Here is a 23,322-nt window from a genome sequence, read left to right as displayed (position 1 = left end):
GAGAACCGTTATGGTGCCAGTACCTCCAACAACAGCCCGTTTCCATTCTATTGTGGACCTGAAATTTGTTTACCGCCATCAGGATGCACTTTATGTTTTATGTTTCTACATTTTCATTGTCCTCTTAATTGGGAAAGGCCATCTGGGAAGGAGAAAACATTTATACTCTGTTGAGATGAGAAGTGAGGTTCAGTTACTTCTAAAATGCGAGATACATTTCCCCATTAGCTCTTATCAGCCCATGTACATAAAGGAGCAGCAATCCAATAAAAGAAAATCCTGATTTTTTTTATTCCAAAACATTCTAATATTTGCTGGTTGGGTTTGGGGATGCTCCCTTTTTGCTTCTATGCAGATGTCAGGCCATCTGTTTTTTTTGGAAACCATGTAGAATAGGCAGCAAAGTCAGTGAATGGTACAAAGAAGGAAACAGGGATGTGAGAAGTTCATCTAATGTTTCCACTGATGACTTAGTCAAGGTAAAGTTATGATCAGCATACAATGGGTAATGAGAACATTGAATAAGAATCTTTGAGGTTGCTACTGTATAATGATATTTTGAACACTATTCTTTATAGTAATTTGTCTTTAAAAGAAATCCTCTTCATTTACCATATATAGATCTCCTTTCCAATTTATTTCATTTATCTCTACTTATATAACTGATACACAAAAACTTCTTTACAAAGCATTATTTAGAAATTGAAAATGGCATAAATCATATTGGAAAATAACTATCACAAGTTCAGATATGAATGGATATTTGAGTTTAAATGTGCACCCATGTAAGCTTCTTTTTAAAGTTTTGTTTAGCCAAAGTAGAAAAGGCATTCTTATAAAAAGTATACTATCACCACTGTTATCAACCTTTTTTCCTAAGTAGTAAATGGCACAATAAGCAAAAGTATTTGAAAGGGGGCTGGAGTGATAGTACACCGGTAGGGCGTTTGCCTTGCATGTGACCGGCCCAGGTTTGATTCCCAGCATCCCAAATGGTCCCCCAAGTACATCCAGGAGTAATTCCTGAGTGCAAAGCTAGAAGTAACCCCTGTGCATCACTGGGTGTAAAACCCCAAAAATATGTGAAAGAAACAAATTAGTAGAAAAATGGAGAAATCAGAATTTATACAACTATAACCATATTTATAAACTGATTACCTATGCAGAAAACCAAAAGAAGTGGTTGCTGCACTTTTAAGACAAATTCAGTGCAATACTTAGTCTAAAATGAAAATTTTAGAAATTGCTAGATATCATATACAAACTACACAAAATTCTGCACCATAATTAAGGCAAAACACTGTTTACAGTTACATTCTACTATCATGTTTTAAAAATCACAAGAAATGTGGAAAATGTCTGTCAAGATATTTTAGAATTATTCAGAGGAATGCGTATAAATTTCTCTTTATTTATGTGGAATAAGATTAAATATCATAAAGTAATGCTTATGGCCAAACTATATTATATACATTTATATTCAGCCATTACACATATAAAATGTTCTCTTTATTTCTGCCCCTTTTTTTTTCTTGCTTTGAATGCAGTGAAATTGATAAAAAAAACTTCACATGAAGAAATTAGTGTTACAAAGAAAAGTTGAGCTGGCAATAAAAACTGGTAGCTAAGGGTACTGGATACTTGTTTATTTAAAAATTATATTTATTTACCGACTGGTGCAGCTATCTCTAAAGATGAATAGGTAAAATAAAATACAAAGGAGTTTTGGCTAGGGGTGTGACTTAACTGGTAGAGGGCATGGCTTGGATGTATGAGACTTTGAAACCCAAGACCGCCAGGAAACGTCCTGAAGGTGAATCCCCACAGCTTGAACTAACAACATCAGCAGATGGACATAAAAACTAAAACTGTTCCATGCACAAATGCTGGCTTTAGAAGTAGTAATGATCTCAAATATTTTAATTGAATCACCATGAGATACACCGTTATAAAGTCCTTTCACCAGTGTCCATTTCCCACCACCAATGTGCCCCTTTTCCCTAATGACACCCCACTCACACACCTGCCTCTATGGAAGGCTCTTCTCTCTCTCTCTCTCTCTCTTTCTCTCTGTCTCTCTGTCTCTCTGTCTCTGTCTCTGTCTCTCTCTCTCTGCCTGGGTATTACGGTTTATAATACAGATACTGAGATTATCGTGTTTATTGCTTACCTACTTTCAGCATGGAATTCTTATCCAGAGTGGTCATTTCCAAGTATCTTTGTCATAGTGGTCCGTTCTCCATACCAACTGCCTTCTCCCCCAGCACTTGAGGCAGACTTTCGACTTGTTTCTATGGTCCTTGGGTATTAGTCCCATATTATGTAGCACAGCGGGTAGGGCGTTCAGCTTGCACGTGACCAACTGGGTTCAATTCCTCCACCCCTCTCGGAGAGCCCGGCAAGCTACCGGGCAAGAGCCTGGCAAGCTCCCTGTGGTGTATTTGATATGCTAAAAACAGTAACAACAAGCTTCACAATGGAGATGTTACTGGGGCCCGCTCGAGCAAATCGATGGGCAACGGGATGAGAGTGACAGTATATATCTCACAAAAAATTATTCTATGTCTGTCTCTCTCCTTTGGACTCATTTCCATAGAGGCTGAACCAGATGATATTTCTGACAACTGTGATTTTATTCTCACCATACTCCCACCAACACTTGTTTCCAGTCTCTCTGATATAAGCCATCCTGTCTTCTAGGAGATGGTATCTTATTGCCATTTTCATTTGCATTTCCCTGATAAGAAATTATGATGAACACATGTTCTCTTCAGAGAAGTGTCTATTTATCTTCTCTATGTTGATGGGGGGATATTCCTATCGTTGAATTGCAATTTGTTAGAATATAAGCCATAGATATATACAAGTGTATTTTACATAGTGAAACTTTAATTATTTTACAAAATATAAGAACTTAACATAAAGTTTTCATTGAAAAAGACTAATAGTAGTTAGATCTGTAAGGTAATTAAAGTTAGAAAGGAGTGTTTGTCTGTAGGATTAAGAAATGGGGGAGACATTTTTCTCTACATTTCTTTTCGGACACTTGATGGTTGACTAAATAGATATACTGTCTCTATTTTACACACCATTCACAAAAGTCAAATCAAAATGGGTTTAAGATCTTGATACTGAACCTAAAATTTCAATTTACATCAAGGAAAATATAAGCAGAACTCTTCATGATATTGAACCTAAAGGCATCTTTAAGGAGTCAAGACACTGGCAAGCAAACAAGAAACAAAGACAAGAAAAATGGTACCACATTACCTTCAGAAGCTTCTTCGCTTCAAAGGAAGTGGTGACTAAAATACAAGACACCTCCCAACTGAGAAAATTATTTGCCCATCACTCTGCTAATACAGGATTAATATTCAAGATATATGAAGCATTGACAGAATTATACCAAAAAAAAATCAACCCCATCAAGAAATGCAGAGAAGAGACAAATAGAAATTCCTCAAAGACAGAGATGTCAAATGGCATATGTCCAATTCTCATCACTAATAACAAAGGAAAAACCAATGAAAACTATGAATATCAACTCACACCACAGAGACAGGCACACATCAAAACAAGAACAACCAGTGCTGGCATGGAAAGGGACACTCAGTCACTGATTGGGAAATGTCAACTCGTTCAGCCTTTCTGGAAAAACAACATGTTCATTTCTTAGGAAACCAGGAATTGAGCTGCCCACTTCTTGGAACATACCCCAAGAGCCCCCAAACACACTGAACCAAAGATATTTGCACAATAGTCAAATTCTGGAAACAACCCAGGTGTCCAAAAACAGATGACTGGATCAAAGAACTGTGGTACATAGGCATACACAATGCAGTGCAAAGATAAAACCATGCAATCTGTGGTTCCATGGCTAGATCTTGCCAGTATCATGCTGAATGAGCTAATAACAGGGAAAGAGATCCACACAGAACCATCTCTCATATACACTATATGAAAAAACATAATAGTGGAATAACAAATGCCCAAAGGAAATCGAAATAAATAACACAAGAACTGGTTTTCAGCAGGAAGTATGCCACTTTCGGGGGCATGGGGGGTATAGGACAGGGAAGGGAACAGTACAAGAATGGTGGAGGGAAGAGTTCAACAAGGAGGAGAGGGTGAGCTAAAAAGTAGTAAGGTCATGCATGAAACCTTATCAGCAACAGTTTTGTAAGCCACAAGGCCTAAAGTTATGTATGAAGAAACACTTCTCATAGAGGCAGACTGGTAGTTGGGAGGGAAAGAGGGTGGTCGTTAATGGGAGGAAGTGGACCCTGGTGAAGAAACTGGTCTTAAAACACTGCATGCCTGAAACCCAAGTTAACTCATAAGATGTTAGATACACCATCATTTCAAGCACATTCTTTTATAACATCATAATTCCAAAGTTCACTCAGAAAAGTTGAAAGATATACTTTATAAAGGGAATTCCTATGATGGATTTTCAGTTTTCCCAATGGGTGGCTTATTTTAGTCGTGAAATTTTTGAATGCTTGTACATTTGAAGGAAAGGCATATAATTCCCATAAAATGTCCATGAGTATATATATATATATATATATATATATATATATATATATATATATATTTCTCAACTGAAGAACTGAGCAGCATTGAATTTGATATGGTACTGCCGGTGATTACTTGGAATATAGCGAGTTTTGTGTTCTAGGTAAATGCTGCACGAATCAGCAAAGTCAGAAGAATAGATTGATTTGTGGAAAGTAAAGCTACTAGCACATTTGTCTCAATCAAAGGCAATGTCATCTTACATTTACATTGTGCCAAGTGCATAAAGTTTATAAAGTTCTCTAACAAACGGATATTTTATTTTTTTTTATTTCAACAGCAAGTCTAAGTAGTACAGTATGCTATTATTATGGATGAATAGACTAATACATGTGATTTGGTCTATACTACGCATGGATAGGCAAAAGATAGAGCCAATCTAAACACTAGACTTTGTAACACTGTGCCTGGGCCCTTTTGATCATATCTAAAAATGTGAACCCACATATAGAAATTAATAATAGAACACGGTTTTCAAAAGCCTAAAGCTCAAGTTTCCTAACTTCTTTTTTTTTTTTTTTTTTGCTTTTTGGGTCACACCTGGCGATGCACAGGGGTTACTCCTGGCTCTGCACTCAGGAATTACTCCTGGCGGTGCTCAGGGGACCATATGGGATGCTGGGAATTGAACCCGGGTCGGCCGCGTGCAAGGCAAACGCCCTACCCGCTGTGCTATTGCTCCAGCCCCCTCAAGTTTCCTAACTTCTTATTAGCACTACTAGGATAATTAAAGTCAAACAATAATGATACATTACTTCACAGGATTAATAATGGACCATATGAAAGAGTCATACACAAAAGTGCAGGCAAGTGTATGGGTAAAGGAAACTTTCATATATTGCTGATACAAGTATAAATTAGCTCAACTCCTTTGGAAATGGTATGGCCACTGTATCACAGAATTAGAAGTAAAATATGATGGAGCAATTTCTCTCCTAGCTACCCCATCAAAGAACACAAATAGCAGTGTAGCACTGTTGTCCCGTTGTTTATCGATTTGCTCGAGCGGGCACCCCTAACGTCTCCATTCCGAGACGTGTTGTTACTATTTTTGACATATTGAATACTCCACAGGTAGCTTGCCAGTCTCTGCTGTGTGGGCGGGACACTCTCGGTAGCTTGCCGGGCTCTCCGAGAGGGACGGAAGAATCGAACCAGGATTGGCCATGTGCAAGGCAAATGCCCTACCCGCTGTGCTACACAAATACTAATTTAAAAATATATTTTAAAATAGTAAATGGAACTGTGCATTGCAGTGATATTAATAAACGACAAGATCTGGAAACAGCTCAAGTTCCCAATAATAGATAAGCAAATAAATAATACATGCAACTATTTACTAATGCAACACACACAATGGAAAATGACTCACCTATTAAGGGAGATGAATTCTTGACCAACTACAATGTGGATAGAATTGATGGACTTTATACTAAGCAGATGAGTCCACATCATCTTAATCGTGTGTGGTATACTATGAAACAAATCATGGGAACACACTGTACACAGTCAAAACAAACTCTGAAGTTTGCCACAAAACTAAGGGTGCCGAAGAGTGAAACAGAGGACTGTAAGTGTGAAAAGAATTGATTTGGCTATGATGGAATGCTTTTCACCTTTTTTGTTGGATATATTGTGTTAACATAATACCTCTAAAACTTAAGAAGATGTGGTCTTGTAAACAAAAGGTACCTTTGTAAAATGCAAAATTACCTTTTAATGATTTTCAATTGGCAAAATTTTAAAAAAAGGTAACATTTTAATTTCCAATGATTTCATTGACTAAAAAAAGAAATCATGTAGTGTCTTTCAAGTGAGTTAGGAAGAATGGGACAATTTATGTTGTACATTGGGTCTCATATACCATTAAACTAAGTAGTTCTTAAATTATCTATTTTAAAATATTAACTTTGAAAGTAATCACGGTAGTTCAAGAAAAAATATAAATGAGAAAAGCTCCATCAGATTTTGACTCACAATTTGACCAACAAAATGTACACACCTAACTAAAAATGGACCGGGGTCTTCCCGTGAACTTTATGTCATTCTCCAAAAGTAGATGTGAGCTACAAGACACTGATCTTTGTAAAGTACGCCTTCTCTGTCAGAAAAAGGATGTATCGAGGCTCCAAATTGCTTTTCACAATTCTTATATTCGGAACATGACTGAAATAAAGATCAATTCAGACTCCAGACTCTCTGTGGATAAATAAATGATGGGCAATATCTCCAAGACAGGGGGAACTCTTGATGGATGGGCAAGCTGAATACATAAACACTCGTGAAAGACCAATTCTGAGCACACATCTTAAATCCCTTTGGTCTTCTTGGACCCATGATGTCAAAAATTTCTTTTGTGGAGAAGATTTCTTTGAGGTTTTAGTGGTATTTGTAGTTTTGGTTTCTATTATTGTGGCCTCAATAGCAACATAATTCCTTTTGTGTGAATTTAAGTAACTAAATTACCTTGCTCAGATAGATGTTTTTGATTATCAATAACTAAAATTACCAATGTAATATCAGAAGTACAGTACACTATACTAAATAAATTTATTTTTCTGGCATTTAGAACATCTTAATTTTACATTATAAATACATGTTTTAAGAACACTTTTCAGCTTTAAATACTTATTGTGTCACAGAAATACAATAAAATCTAGCACAATATGTTGTCAGTTTTTTATATTAGTAATTCTCACTATGTAGGTATATTGGCATATTTATAATATATATATGTTTATGTATATTTGCCTTACCCTGCCTATATCTTAGTCCTCTGGGTCATATACACTAAATTTCATGATCAGAAGAAAACTGAGGAGGAATAAGGACATGCTGTTATTGGAGATAATAACATCAGTATCAAATTTCCTTAGAAAAAGCATTGAGGTACATCACAGAATTATTTCACTCAGTTTGATCAGAAATTTCCCCTTGGAGACTCAACACAAAAAGAGGCACAAAAAATTTAAACAAATAGTGTTAGACCACAACTAATTTACTCCCAGACTTATTTTTTTTTCTTAGCTCAACTGCATACAATTATTTTGCAAGCTTTCTCATTTCTACTTCTGCTGAAAGACCATTTGATTTAATGTTGACTCACTGAATTAATAGAGATTTTGTAACATTGCAATGTAGTCATTAAAGGGGGTTGGCTAATTTAAAGGGACTGAAATTGATCACAGGATTGATTTAAACAACAAAATACAAGTGATTTATGTTAGCGTACTATTTTATCATAAATTAATTAGTTCATGTTTTTCCTTATTTTGGCAGAATAAGATGAATTTTGAAAACTGAACCTAAAACATTTTATAAAAACACAAATCTGGGACCAGGGAGATTTCTCAGTAGGCAGAGCTGCATGCTTAACATGTACCAGAACTAGAGTTTGAACGCTGGAACTACTAAGAGTGACCCCAAGGACACCTTAATATTATTTGGGAGGCCCCCACAAAAAAACTCAAAAAATTAGCTGAAAAATACCAAAACAATACCTTGTTTGTGGATGTCCTGATAAAATTAAGGATTTTTTTGGCACTCGGATCTAAAAATTAAAGATTACATGGCTTCCTTTTGTATTCCTCCTAGAAAGAAATGCAATTCTGGTCAGAATCATAGCCTGGACAATGTCTTGGTTTATTTGGAAATGCAATCACCAAGTGTGTGTGTGTGTGTGTGTGTGTGTGTGTGTGTGTGTGAAGAATGGGAAAGGAAAAGGAAGAAGGGAAATCAATGCAAATTGGGTGATCAAATTAGGCACCATATTGAGCAACAGGTGTGTGATCCTGGGGGACCTTTGGATGGTTTCCAAAGAGAATTACAGTCAGAAGAATTGGATTGGAGCTGCAGTGACATGACCCTGCCCTGAGCAGGGTCATGTGGAATGACTGTGTGGAATTGATGTTCATGTGGAATTGGCCACTTCAGCCCAGGAGAGCTGGCATTAAAAATGTGCCTATTAGGTGGTACATGTAAGAGAAATGGATGAAAATACATCAAGCTAATTAGTAATAGGATACCACACTGACAAAAAGCAAGTGGGTGACTAGAGAGATAGAATAGGGGGTAATGCACTTGCCTTGCATCTGGCAGACCACTGCTAGGAGGGATCTCTGGGGCCGGATCTACAGTACAGCAGGAAGGGCATTTGCCTTGCAGGCAGCCAACCTGGGTTCAATCCCCGACCTTCTCTATGGTCTCCCAAGCACCACCAGGAGTTATTCCTGAGTGCAGAGCCAAAAGTAATCCCTGAGCATCGCTGGGTGTGACCCAAAGAGAAAAAAAAAAGATCAAGGGATCTCAGCACCTCAGAGTGTGGCTCCAATAGAACATAATGAATAAAATATGTAATAAATAATATGTTTGAATAGAAATGCACAGTTTATTAATCAACCAATATTGGGAAGGACAGAGATCAAACTCTGGGTCCCACACAAACAAGGTAATAGTATCTATCACCTAACTATTTTGCTATTCCTAGGTCTCTTAATGAAATTTTAACATTGACCTTTAATTACAGATGAAACCTCTGAAAAGTTGCCACTGGTACGGTTTAATCAGATTTGTTAATTGAAGAATTGTTAAACTTCCTCCGAATCACTTCTTCAGGCTGGCAAATAAGCAGAACATGGTGTTTCATTAAATATTTCTTAACATCATCAGACTGTGGCCCTCACCTTAGCAGCCTGAAGAAAAAGTTAATCAGGAACTTGGAAAAGTAATTTTAAAATTAAATGTATGTGCACAGAATTCACATTGGGAAGATACACACTTGTCATACTTTGAAAAGCCTTTGACTTCTTTCATCTGTCCTGGAAAACAATTTTATCTGAACTTCTTGCTTTTCACAACCAAGTTATTATCTCCAATCTAAAGTTCATGTAATGGGGGTTAGAGTGATTATATAGCCGGTAGGGTATTTGCCTTGTACACGGCCAAGCCGGGTTCGATTCCCGGCATCTCATATGGTCCCCCAAGCACCACCAGGAGTAATTCCTGAGTGCAGAGCCAGAAGTAACTCCTGTGCACTGCCAGGTGTGACCCAATAAAGCAAAAAATAAAATAAAATAAAAATAAAATAAAATAAATAAAGCTCATGTCATTATCAGCGACTAAAATTCCTGATAAAGCATCAGAGAGATTGTACAGTGGGTGACGAACTTGCCTTGCATCCTGCCTACCTGGGTTCTTTCTCTGTCATTTCATAAGATTCCCTGAGCACTGCCAGGAGTAATCCCTGAGTTTAAAGCCAGGAATGACCCCTAAACCCTGCTGTATATGGCCTCAAATGGAACAACATACATGAATACAATAAAATTTAATATAAAGAGTCACACAGTTTTATGCAAAAAGCCCCTTCTTCCTCTAAGTTAGCTGTGACTTGATGGAATATCCTGGGAGTTGGGAAGAGAATCTTTTGCAGTCAGTGCTGTGCATCCCGGGATAACTGCTTCAGCTCTGAGACTTGTTGCCAACTGGTACCTGGGCATCTCCAGGCACTTGTAGCTCTAGAATAAGGTTTTAGAGTTCTATGGCTATTCTTTGTTATTCAGTCCCAACAAATAGGATTTGTGATTTGGAGCAAAGAATTTAATTCCTCTGAGTCTCAGCTCCATTCGCAATTAATTAAAAGTGAAAAACACTGATTCAATTTGTTTGTTTGTTTCTTTTTAATTAATTGAAATCACATGCAAAACACTTAGCAGAATGTTGCCCATTATAACAGGATTAGTCATTCTCATTACTTTTTTTTTCAGACTTAGCCACAGCCCACAATGTTCTCTAACAACCCTTGCCCACATCTTCTTTCCACATATACTAAAGAAAATCTCTCTTGCATGCAAGGTAGAACCTTCTGCTCCTTCCCACCGTCCTCTCTTGGTCAGCCTTCCGGAGATAGTTTATGGCTTTACATTATTTCCTCTCTGCATTCTCAAAATCTGCACCTAAGTCTATATTCTACTGCTCTATCTTTCTCTGCACGTTCTCCCTGACCCAAACTATCCCTTCATTTACCTGTCTATAACCAAAAGATTAAAAACAGCTGAAATATATTCAAGATGCATATATCTCCTTTCAAGATGCTTTGTCTCTCATTTAGTTTATTCCATTTTGTCACTCTTCTTTGGTGCTACTTCAAGAAAACCTCCATGGCAGATACAAAATCAGCATTGATACGTGTAGCATTATAGCACTGTCATTCCTTTGTTCATCAATTTGCTCGAGCGGGCACCAGTAACGTCTCCATTCTCAGACTTGTTGTTACTGTTTTTGGCATATCGAATATGCCATTGGTAGCTTGCCAGGCTCTGCCATGTGTGTGGGATACTCTCAGTAGCTTGCCAGGCTCTCCAAGAGGGACGGAGGAATCGAACCTGGGTCAGCCGCGTGCAAGGGAAACGCCCTACCCGCTGTGCTATTGCTCCAGTCCATTGATAGATGTAGCGAGCTAAAAGTATTACTCTATCAAGCATAAGGTCATTCTGTTTTAAATCCTTCTGCAATATACTATGGCTCAAACTCTGGGTCACACCAGGAGAACCCCAGGAATTACTTCTGGCGGTGCTAGGTGGACCATACTCGGGGTGTTGGGAATCGAACCCAGACTGGCCAAGTGCAAGGTAAGGAAGCACCCTACCTGCTGTACTCTCTCAAGACCCTTCCATCTCAGATTTTGCACATATTCACCCCTCCTACTCCTCTGGGCAGTTTCTTTACATCTCTTGAATGACGAACCTACCTTCCTCACCCTGTTATGCAATGTTCCATAGTTACTTTTCTGGTTTGCTGCACTCATCTCCATCCCAAATATTTTCTACCATGGCGCCTTGTTTACTTTCTTTATCACCAATAATGAATTTTGGGGTTTTACTTCTCTGCCGGGCTGGAGCGATAGTGCAGCAGGTAGGGCATTTGCCTTACACGTGGCCGGCCCAGGTTCGATTCCTCCACCCCTCTCAGAGAGCCCAGCAAGCTACCGAGAGTATCGTGCCTGCACAGCATTGCCTGGCAAGCTACTCTTGGTGTATTCTATATGCCAAAAATAGTGACAACAAGTATCAGAATGGAGACGTTACTGGTGCCCGCTTGAGCAAACCGATGAACAAAGGAACGGCAGTGCTACAGCGCTACTTCTCTGCTAGGGCATACACTTTGAGTGGGAATTCACTATATAATGCCTGTTACTTGCATTACTGGTGCCCGCTCGAACAAATCGATGAGCAACTGGATAACAGTGACAGTGACTTGCTTACTAGGTTTTCAAAATTATCTGTGCAACAATGAACAGACCAAGATATAGAAAGTAATTTTGTTGAATCCCTTGAGATAACATAGAATATTCAAGCAACATTAAAAAAAAGTCCAGGGGTGAATTATTCTAGAGTAAGAATCTTATACAATTTTCTATATTTACTTATTTTTTTTACTGAAGAAAATGATTAATAATTCTTGTAGTATAAGTTTGTATAACACTACAAATCATCTTTGCAACTGATAACAATGGAATGTTCTACCTAAGTAATAAAATTTAAACACCTTCTGATTACTATGCTTACAGACACTTCAATATTCAAAATATTCTATTGCATGTCCTTATGTTTACTTATGGGCCTTTCAAGCTTTTGTTGTACAGGCATTTTATAGCTTCTGATAATCTAATCATGACCATTGTATGATGCATTTGGGAAGCTTGACTGGATCAGATGAAACCTAATTTCCCATTTAAAAATGGATCCTGTCCTATGAGAACCATTGGGAGTAATATACTCTCCACCAAAGAACAAATAAACCATTTAAGGCAAATTCAGACTTCAAGAGCAGTGGGGTATCATTTAGTAATTTACCTCCTCTGGGGCATTAATTGGTACCGGAGAGCACTGGAAGAGTTAATCTACCTCATACAGAGAGCACTTGGATCAGAGAGAGCGATGCTTACTTTGGCTCAAATCAAAGCAGGATTAAGACAAAAATTAAAAGTAGCTTAAGTTATGAACTATGAGACATATTCAGGGACATGTGCACTTAAGATGCCATTTTTTTTTTCTTCCACAGATACTTCAGGAACTTGTAGTAACCGAGCTCAACACCTTTTCTCTTATCTCCAAACAAATAAACAAACAAACAAATTCAGGATTCCTTTTGTACAATACTGACACATTTGCAGTAGCAGGGGACATTGAATTATTCCCAAATGAACACAATACCGTAGGATAAAATCAGGTCAATATTCTTCCGTGAAATTTGACTCAGACCCAAGAAGGCACCTGGTAAGTATGTGTTGTCCGAAGTTGCCTCTGGCACTTATGGTCTTTTGCTCTTTCACTCCAGTGACTCAGTAACAAGCACTGCTGTCAACTGAAAGGAGGTATTTGTCAGCCAACAATTTCTTTTGCAAGTGAAAATCAACTGGAGAATATGTACTGAAGTCAGAATATATTATTAGCCCAGGAGAACACCTGTGGCTTTCAAGTTTTCTTTAATGCACAGAATACCAGGGGTGTTGCTGATTGATCTGGCATTGTCTGTGTGTGTGTGGAGGGGGTGTGGTGTGGGGAGGGAAAGGGGTTCCCCGAAGCTGAGAGTAGATGCTTAGACAGCAATCAGTAGTAACCCAGAGCCAAGAGCGCTACCTTTCAGAGCTGACGGTCTACCTTAGTCTCAGACTAAAAATACAATCCGAGGGGCTGAGTGATTTTACAGTGGGTAAAGAACTCGACAGGCATGTGGCTGACTGGCTTTGATCTGGGCATCCCATAGGGTCCCCTGAGCACACCAAAAGTGATTCCTGCATGCAGAGCCAAGAGTAATCTGAGCACTGCTAGGTATTCCCACGCCAAAACAAAACACAGAGAGATAACATCAGACTATATTGTTTTCCAAATGCAACTTAATGGATCACCCTCTTTTAATTGATTTTATTGTCATCTTTTTTCTAAGTCTCCGCATCACATGGACTTCTCACCTAGAATTCTGCATTATTATTATTTGTGTATATTCCAGACATCTTATTCAGGCAGGGACCTATATCTTATTAATATTCTCATCCTCCATGGCACTTTTACATAGAAGACACAGGTGCACAATACAAATCAATTAATTAATTAAAGTATCAGACTCTTTCCTGTTGTCAGATTCAGAAGTGACATTAAGAGTTGATTATAATCTCCTTCACTGAAAGTCAAATTAATCCACCTTAAACCTGAAGGAAGATAAGGAATCTGTCAGGAGGAAGGCAATGGAAGCATATTTCTGTCAAGCAAGATGCATATACACTGAAAAGGCCTCAAAAGGGAAAGCAAAGTAATAATTCAGGGAACTTGAATAGAGTTTTGAATAGTTAAGATCTTTTTGAGCAGAAAAAATGATGAGAAACAAACTAGCCATGTAAGAAACTGGTCATGAAATGCTTTATATCTCGTGAGGGAGAACTTTGCATTTTGGCCTCAGATAATTTAGAACCTGAAACTGGGGATGTTCTTTTCAGATTTGGAAATCATAGAGTCCAGTCAGATAGCACTATTTTATTCTGGATTAAAAAGGAAAGAATATTGAAGTCACTTGCATTGTGTTTTCCCACTGTTGCACAAATTCAAATGCTCACACGTATATTGTATATAAATCACAGATAAACTCATCTGGGGTATGCGACAAAATCTCTTGAGATACTTTGAACAGGATTTGCATTCATAAAATATGATATAACCTTGTAGAGAAACTATTTTCATGTTATTAGATGCTAGTAGAGATACTGTGTTGTTAAACTGTCAAAAAATAAAGTACATAAAACTCTGAAGCTGCATTAACACTTAATTGCATAGCAGTATGATTAGCCATGTCATGCTACCAGTGATACACAGCACCTTTCATGCATCAAATCTAGAGGACTCTTTCATGGCTCAATGCCAGTGGACAGAAAAACAAAAGCAAAGATAAACACATGGAACTCCACCAAACTGAGAAGGTTATGACCAGAATAAAAAGAAACAATGACTAGGATAAAAAGATATATCAAAAACTGGGAGAAAATATTTGCTCACCCTCACCTGACAAAGAATTAATCTCCAAGATATACAAAGCACATGTGTAACTTAAGTAAAACAAAGAACTGTAACAAAAGGGGGAGAAAAGATGGACAGTGACTCCCTCATAGAAGACATCATAATGATTTCAAATTCATACAAAAAAATTGTATCCCTTAGCATCAGGAAAGGACAAATCAAAATCATAATGTGATATCACCTCACAACTGTGAGACTCACACTTTCTTTTTTGAAGATCAATATTAACTCTTCTCAAAAAACTAGGTCTTGTGCTTCTATATGATCCAGCAATTCCAATTCTTGGCATCTATCCAATGGCCCCGAAACTCTACTCAGAAAAGAATGTTTATATTCCTATGGTAATTGTAGCACTATTCACAACAAAATCTGGAAACAACTCAAATATCCAAGAACAGAGGACTGAAAAATTAAACTCTCATATATACACACAAGATGGAATACTGGGCAAAATCATACAATTTGCTTCATGTTAGTTTCTCTAAAGTATCAGCCTAAGTGAAGTATGTAAGAAGGAGAGGGACAGAGAATAGTTTCTCTCATATGTAGGCTACAGAGAAACAGTACAGGCACAACAATGGCCAAAATAGCAACAGACCAGAGAGCTGCTCTACATTACTGGCCTATCGGGGGCAGGGGGTGGAACAGAAGGGTGGGAGGTAGGGGGGCAGGCTGGGGACACAAGACTCTGGGGGAGGGAGTTATGCTGGTGCACTGTATTCATACAAGAAGCCCTATTATTAACAGTATTGTAAATTAGCACTGTAGCACTGTCCTACTGTTGTACATCGATTTGCTCAAGCAGGCACCAGTAACGTCTCCATTCTGAGCCTTGTTGTTACTGTTTTTGGCATATCGAATATATCACGGGGAGCTTGCCAGGCTCTACCATGCGGGTGGGATACTCTCAGGCTCTCCCATTGTAAATTATGGTGTCTAAAATTGAAAGAACATTTTTCAAAAGAATTTGGATAAGGTAATAGTGGATAGTAAGTTTGTCTGATAAAATGCTTTGTGTTTACAATTACCACAAGGTTGAGTTGGGTTGATTTTTGAGATTACAAAACACAATGCAATTTTCACAGGTTGAGAGGGGGGCGGACTCTCAGGAATGAGAGTAATCTGTTCAGGGCATTTAGAATTCCTTACTGAGTACAAGGGAGGAAGCCATGAACATCTAGGGAAACACACACACACACACACACACACACACACACACACTGTTGACAGTCCTATGATATTTCTGAGACCTACACTACGCTATGTTCTAATAGCTCGTGGCGCAGCCTTATAGATTTATTCCTGAAAATCCCTCTTTCTAAGTGGTGGGTTCATGTATCTGATCTCTGAATTCCAGTGTAAAGCTATCAGAGTAGACGGGACCAGCTCCCTTTCATCATCGCTGAGTTTCTGAATTGAGATCAACCACAAAGGAATGTAAAGACAGCTGCTTCCCTCACTCGCCTTCCTGACTCACGGTCTCTAAGGTTCTCATCAGGTTAGAGTCCTTTACTCCCTCACATGTGGAAACACCATTATGGGCCACCCCTCGCTGGAGAGAGGGGAAGAGAGAGCACTGCCTCCCCTCACTAATCTGTAGTCGTTTTCTACAAATTAAATCCTCTTCCATCCCATACTAAGTTTATTGAAGCTGCAATGCTTTAGACTGACTTTCAAAAGTGTTATCAAAAATTAAAAACGGAAAAAGGAAAGGGCCACTTTCAATATCGGTAACAGTCTAGAATAAGGAATTCTCATCAATAATCTTTAGCTTGCTCTTATCAAAACTCTGTTATGTATTAATACTATATTTTCTCCACGTGTAATCCAGCTGTAATGATTTCTTCTGATCGCTCTTTCTTAGACTCCTCTGATCAGTGCCCCTTCAACAGCATTATTCTTCCCCAAATGGATCCCAAGCTTCTCATTTCAAGTCACGTTTAAAAACAGTTTTGTTTACATTGAACAAGATGCTATAATGACCCCAATCACTGTCATTGGATGCCTGCTGTTTTAGTAGGAGAGGGAGGTGCACTTGATAAGAAGAGGGAAAATAGAGCAGAACTGTAGAGATTTTTGCTTGTTTGGTTGTTTTTTTTTTTTTTTTTTACACGAGCTGTAACCATAAGCGATAACCTGGAGAAATAGCAGTTACAATGGGGCTCCCAAATTGTTTTGCTTGAGAGCAAAAGAGAACCTGGAAAGTAAAATGTTTAGAGAGGAGAGAGAAAAATGGGCAGAGAATGAGAGACAGGCAAACAGACAAAGACACAAACACGCATAAAAAGACGAACCACACAAGAAAGCCTTTCCTAGATTTAATAGGGCCACAAAAATAGAGAAATGAAAATTATTTGAGGCAGGAGTTAAACTCTCCTGTATAAACTCAATAGAGAATCTTGAATATTTGGTTAGCATGCAATAAAATGTAATAATAAAATCAAATTGACATATCTATCCATTTTGCATAATCAATTTTAATAATGATTATTTAATCTTGTTTCCCATACAAATTAGAGATTAGAGAATACAATTTGTATTGACTTCATTAGCTTATTGCATTAAAAGCAGCTACAACTGATGTTTTCCAAACACCAAAACATAAGACAATAAATCTTTGATGCTCTTAATATATACATTTTACTGTTTTTTTAAATATGTAGCCTTAAACTTCAATGTTATAACTGTTTGTTAACTTGTTTTGTAATATTTAAAATCATCTCACAATTTACCTCTTGTTCATTCTTCCTATCCTAGACTTTCTTTTTAAATATTTGAGTATTACTTATGCAAGACTTTCTGTAGTTTGGTATGAGAAGGACCAGGAAGTAAGTGATTCCCCACAATTCAAAACACGGTGGAGCTATGGCTGTTCTTCTGGCTGTTCTTCTGGTGAAATCGCGTGCCTATTACTTGGTGAGGCAGAGGGACAAGGGATAGGGACATACAACTTCAGGGGCTCTGTCAGCAGAAGGTGGAAAGGAGTAAACCGCATCTTATATAACTTTAGGAACTTGCATCTTTGACATGCAGCATCCCTGGGTTACAGTTAGAATCCCAGGCTCACTTATTGAAGACCTTTATACAGCTTTGATGGCAGAACCCAGTGGAAAGAGCTGTGCGGAAGCGAATGTCATCTGATTTTATTCCGTTTTCTAATGTGTGTTTATGTGCATCCTTCATCTGTGTCTTCTCACTTGAGAGTATTAGCTAGCAAGGGTGGATTTTCTTGTTTGGAAAATACCGTTAAGCCAGTGGACCAATTATTGAATCTACTGGAAGGTCATGTTCTAACATGTCACTGACTTGTGCAAGAAGTGAAAACAAGGCTCATAAAAATAGAGAATTTGAGGGGCTGGGGGGATAGTACAGCTGGAAGGGTATTTTTGTCTTGCATGTGGCTGACCCAAGTTAGATCCCCAGCCGTCTACCCCCTAAGCACTGCAAGAGCACCTCAAGAAGTATTTAGCACTGAGTGCAGAATCAGGAATATTGCTGATATTCAGTGAGCCCTGAGTATCGCTGGTAGTAACCCAAGAGAGCCAAAAAAAAATAGATAATTTGAGAGAACCAGTGACAGAATGAAAAATATGAAAAAGATGAAGGCCGTAATACAGTGTACAGGGTGTTTGCCTTATATGCGACCAGCCGAGGTTTGATCACTGGCATCTTTTATGGTCTCCTGAGCACTGCCAGGAGTAATTTCTGTGTGCAGAGCCAGGAGCAACCCCTGAGCATCATCGGGTATTACTCCAAAAGAAAACAAAGCCTATATATGCATATATATGGATACATGTGGATATATATGGATATGGATATATATGGATATATATGTGTGTGTGTGTGTGAAAAGAGAACTAGATAGACAAAAACCCATGTTTGTTTCTTACTAACAATAAGCTAACAATAAAGAAGAGTTAAATGCTGAAATGCTGCTTGAGTAAGACAACACAAAATATATAATATATAATATATATATTTAAAAGGAAACAATATTTGACAAAGGCATTACAAACTGTAAATGAATGGAGATTTAAAAACTGATTTTTTAAAGTAGGAATTAAATGGGGAGTGGAATTCTTCTGTATTCTACTCTTCTGAAACTTTCCAGTGTCATCGGAATGTGTTTCAAAGAGGTGGGAGAGATTGATTATCAGAAAGCAGGCCCCAAGAGCTCATGGCCAGAGACAGTTTTGAAAAGTGGCCAATACCCACGGGAAAATAATTAATTGGCTTTAAATAATGCAGAACTGTCACCGCAGGGGCTTTGTGAACTAGGATGAAATAATACATACAAGGTTGCTGACACCCCATGCTGTTAAATAACATTTACTTCAGTTATCTGCTACTATTAGCATTACCCCCAATGGTCAGCTAATTAGACATCAATCTGTTGAATAAAAATACATTTTTATGAACTTGTTATTGCTTGCATGAAATGTCTGCATACTAAATGTAATGGTATTTAAGTTTGTGATATAGAATATTCTCTTCTTGATGGCTCAAGGAAAATGAGGAATGGATCGAGAAAAAATAATCAATAAGCTTCCTTTATGTTGGCTTATGAAGCTTGAATAAAGCCATGAAAAATGAAAATGACAGTTATATTTTTATTGGACTTTACTGTTAATCTAAGAGCTCACTAGTTCTGGGACTCATGTCTGCCCTGCATATTTGAATAGACAAACCACCTGCGTATTATCCACTTCAGATTTTCCCCTTTTGTCAATCGGACATGCTTCTTCCAATAACCCTCCATTCACGTGCTCCACCACTCTTCTTTGTTCCTTGTCCCAAACTCATGTCAATAAGCTTCAGATCTCCACCCTTCTCCCCAGTATGAGTTTTGGTTTACGAGAATCAAACAAATCTGAACTCTTCTTTTCAAAATCTCTCATTTTACCAGAATAGGCCAAAAGACATGGATGGAGTACTTTCTCCTTTTTAACAATCTAAAATTGAATTTAATAAGAGAAAACGTTTAACTCATCCTAACCTCCTATGATCTGGGGAGCCCTGATTGATACTCTGAAGTCAAGAACTCCCCCCAACAATTCTTGAACAACAAGACTATCGGTTCATCACAAGAATCTGAAAATTCTTGGGACCTGGTGAGCTTCAGAGGACCAAGGAAGATCGAAACTGAAACCCGAACCACTGCACTGTCTCCCAGCTCCCTCTAATTCTTAAAGGACTAGAAAATAGAATGTGAAGTAGGGGCCAGAATGATAGCACAGTGGGTAGGGCATTTGCCTTGCACGTGATGGGTCCCAGGTTTGATCCCCAGCATCCCATATGGTCCCCCAGCACTGCCAGGAGTAATTTCTGAGTGCAGAGCCAGGAGTAACCCCTGAGCATCACTGGGTGTGACCCAAAAAGCAAAAAAAAAATGTATGTGAAGCCTCTAGCTAGAACATAAGCTTCTAGCTAGAACATAAGCTTCTAGCTAGAACAACCAAAACAAGATAGATATTATTAAAGTAAAGCTTAAGTATCTAGTTCTATTTGAGACTCTGGAATGTTCCAATGTGCATTTCATAAAACGCAGGAAGGGAAATGTAAGAATCATCAGATAGGTATGTATTTTTAAGACAAAACCGAAGTGAGGGCAAGAGGAGGATTCTTTCAGAGAATTGGGCAACGTAGGTAAGCGAGAGTAGAATCTCCATTGAGAGAGAGACAGGGCAACTGCAGTCTTCCTCAGCGCCATCTATTTTTGGTGCAGAAAAGCCTTCCTAAAGGTTTAGGTATGGAGCATGAGACAAAGTGGGAGAAGAGATGGCTGGTTTTGAATTTCAAGTACAAGAGAAATGAAATGTCTATTAACATGGAAAGGAAAGACATTCTTGGCAGAGATTTGAATCCATTATTTTGTTTTTGGGAAAGTGGGAACGGTAAGGTAAATAAGTTTAGGGCCACTCTATATAATTATGAAACTATGACAAGTCAATAAAAACACACACACACAAACAAAAAATAAAGCGATTTCAGTTCATAGGAGGAAAGGGAATTGATGATTAATATCACATACTGCATAACAAAGAAGAAAAATGAGACTTGGAAAATTTATATCCCTTTCTTTTTAACATCACAATAATACAGTTCAGAAAAACTTATGTCATGCTAACCATCAAGACCAAATAATCTGGAAGCCATTCAATGTATAAACTATATCATGAAAAACAATAAACAAATCAAATTTCTGTGCCATCAAAAACTGTCATTAATTCGACCATCTACTAAAGTAAAAATGCAAATTCCTTATTCAAAATCAATGAAGTTTAGTAAAGGGGTTTTATAAAACAGGTAATAGTTGTGAATTAGCAGTAAGAGTTTCTGCCCCTTGTCACTACAGAAGATAGAAGGTCCCCCAAGAACCATTGGGAATGCCCTGAGCACAAAGTCAGGAATAGTTTCTAAACACTAGATGCATACACCTCTCCCCATGATAGCAATTCAAAATAATAGAAATTTTGAGGCTGGCAAGATAGCACAAAGGGCTCAACTCCTACCTTTTATGTAAGAAGTTTGGATTTGATTCCCAGCACCACAGGGCCCCTGAGCTCTGAAGAAGGATCAGCTGCAGACCACCAGTGGATGTGACCCCAAAACAAATGCAAAGTCATAAAAACTGGGAAGGTTAAAGCCTTTATCTAACGAATATGGGCTGGAGCGATAGCACATCTGGTAGGGCATTTGCCTTGCACACGGCTGACCCAGGTTTGATTCCTCCATCCTTCTCGGAGAGCCTGGCAAGCTACGAGAGTATCCCGCCTGCATGCCCGCACAACAGAGCCTGGCAAGCTACCCGTGGCATATCCGATATGCCAAAAACAGTAACAACAAGTCTCACAATGAAGACGTTACTGGTGCCTGCTCAAGTAAATCGATGAATAACGGGAGGACAGTGCTACAGTGCTACAGGAGGCTGCATACAAAACCTTTTTGTTCTCAATTCCTTAAGTGCTCACCAAACTTTAGAAACAAATCAAACAGAAAGCCTGAGAGAACAAAGTTTTAGACTAATGAAGACAGGGTCACCTTGATGATTTTGTCTTACTTCCTTTTGTTACCACACAGATCTTTGTTTAAAGACAAGTTCTGAAATCAAACTGATTTTATTTTCTCAATTCTTTGGCACCTACAATTTCCTTTCATACACTTGAAAATCTTCAGACAGACAACAGTTTGCGGTGAGTAGAATTTTTTTTTTTTTGCCTATTTTCATGATGTCACATGCAGTTAGAATAAGAGAGATGATTTAGGGTAAGAGAAGGTTGCTAAGCTGGTTCAAGGTGCGGTTGTTTCTTGCAGGACTCTACAGCTTCTTTCCTGCAGTGCAAATGTGCCCCCGGGTCTTAGCTTGAGCGACGGAAAAACCAACACTTACTTTTGGTGAAGAAATACAGCAAAGGTGTATTAAATGGTTCAAATGATCACAACAGTTGACTTTTGATTAATAGAACGGGAAATTACATTGGCTAGGTCTGACCCAGTCAGGAGAACCTTTAAATTAGTGTTTCACAAAGTGGAAAATATCACTTGTGTGGGGGTTTTGAAAAGAACTTGGTTCTGGAAAGAATTTGGCAGTATTACTTGACTTATCCCTCACTCTTAAGGGGCACTTTCTGTTTTTTTACTAAAGGATATAGATTTCCAGTGAGTGGAGTGTTGAATAATTTTCTTTTCTTTTCAGATAAAGGGGGAGAGTCGAAATGAGTTTGAAAATCTCAGCTTTAAATAATTGCCTAACTTGGTGACAATTTTTTAAGCAATAGAAATCTAACACCATTTGATTTCCATCTCTATTAAATTTTAATGTTTTCTTACTGAAATAACAAAATCAAACAGGAAAAATGAATTTTAGATTCTTTTGATCTAATCAATGGATACACACAGATTCATCCTATTATTCATCTTTTTTCCAAAATAAGTCACAATAAATTTTAATCATGAAAACAAAGAATTAAAATCACTCTTTATATTGGTTAACATCTATTTTGCTTGGTGCTAATGGGACAAGATTCAAAGGTAAATATGACAGAAGATGAGAGAAACATTTTAACATACTGAAGAAAAAAACTGTGATTCCAAAGGCGTGTGGATTTTAATATACACAATGATGATTAACAGCATCAGAAAAAAGTCACATATGCCAGTAAAAGTTCTCAAAAGCAAACTTCTGAATCAATAAAATTCATTCACATTTGAAAACAACATCAAAGTATCTGCTACTTGGTGCAATATTTAGCATTCTAATAGGCTTTTAGTTTGAACTAAGAATGTGCTGAAAATCTCGTTCTAATCAGTGTTTCTGTTACCTCACAGCTATTAAAAAATCAGTGCAGGATAAAAAAAATCAGGTCTGATAATAAGTTTATGGTTTTATCAGCCACAGTTCATTTCCTTCCAACTCTATCAGACCACAGAATTCAGTTTATTCTCCCAAAGTCTAAACGTCTGCCAGCTGGTTATAATAAGTACTTCAGGTGCAGACTTTGGAAACCCAGTTTAGGAGTTGCCTGCACTCATAGGTGGAATATAAAGAAAATGGGAGACTAACACCCAAGGATAGTAGAGATAAGGGCCAGGAGGATTGCTCCATGACTTGGAAGCCGGCCTCACATGCTGGGGGGAAAGGCAGCTGGGATGGAAAAGGGACCACTAAGTGAATGATGCT

The sequence above is a fragment of the Sorex araneus genome, chromosome 1 (assembly GCF_027595985.1).
Source record: "Sorex araneus isolate mSorAra2 chromosome 1, mSorAra2.pri, whole genome shotgun sequence".
NCBI lineage: Eukaryota > Metazoa > Chordata > Mammalia > Eulipotyphla > Soricidae > Sorex > Sorex araneus.
Note: the sequence above shows the minus strand (reverse complement) of the source record.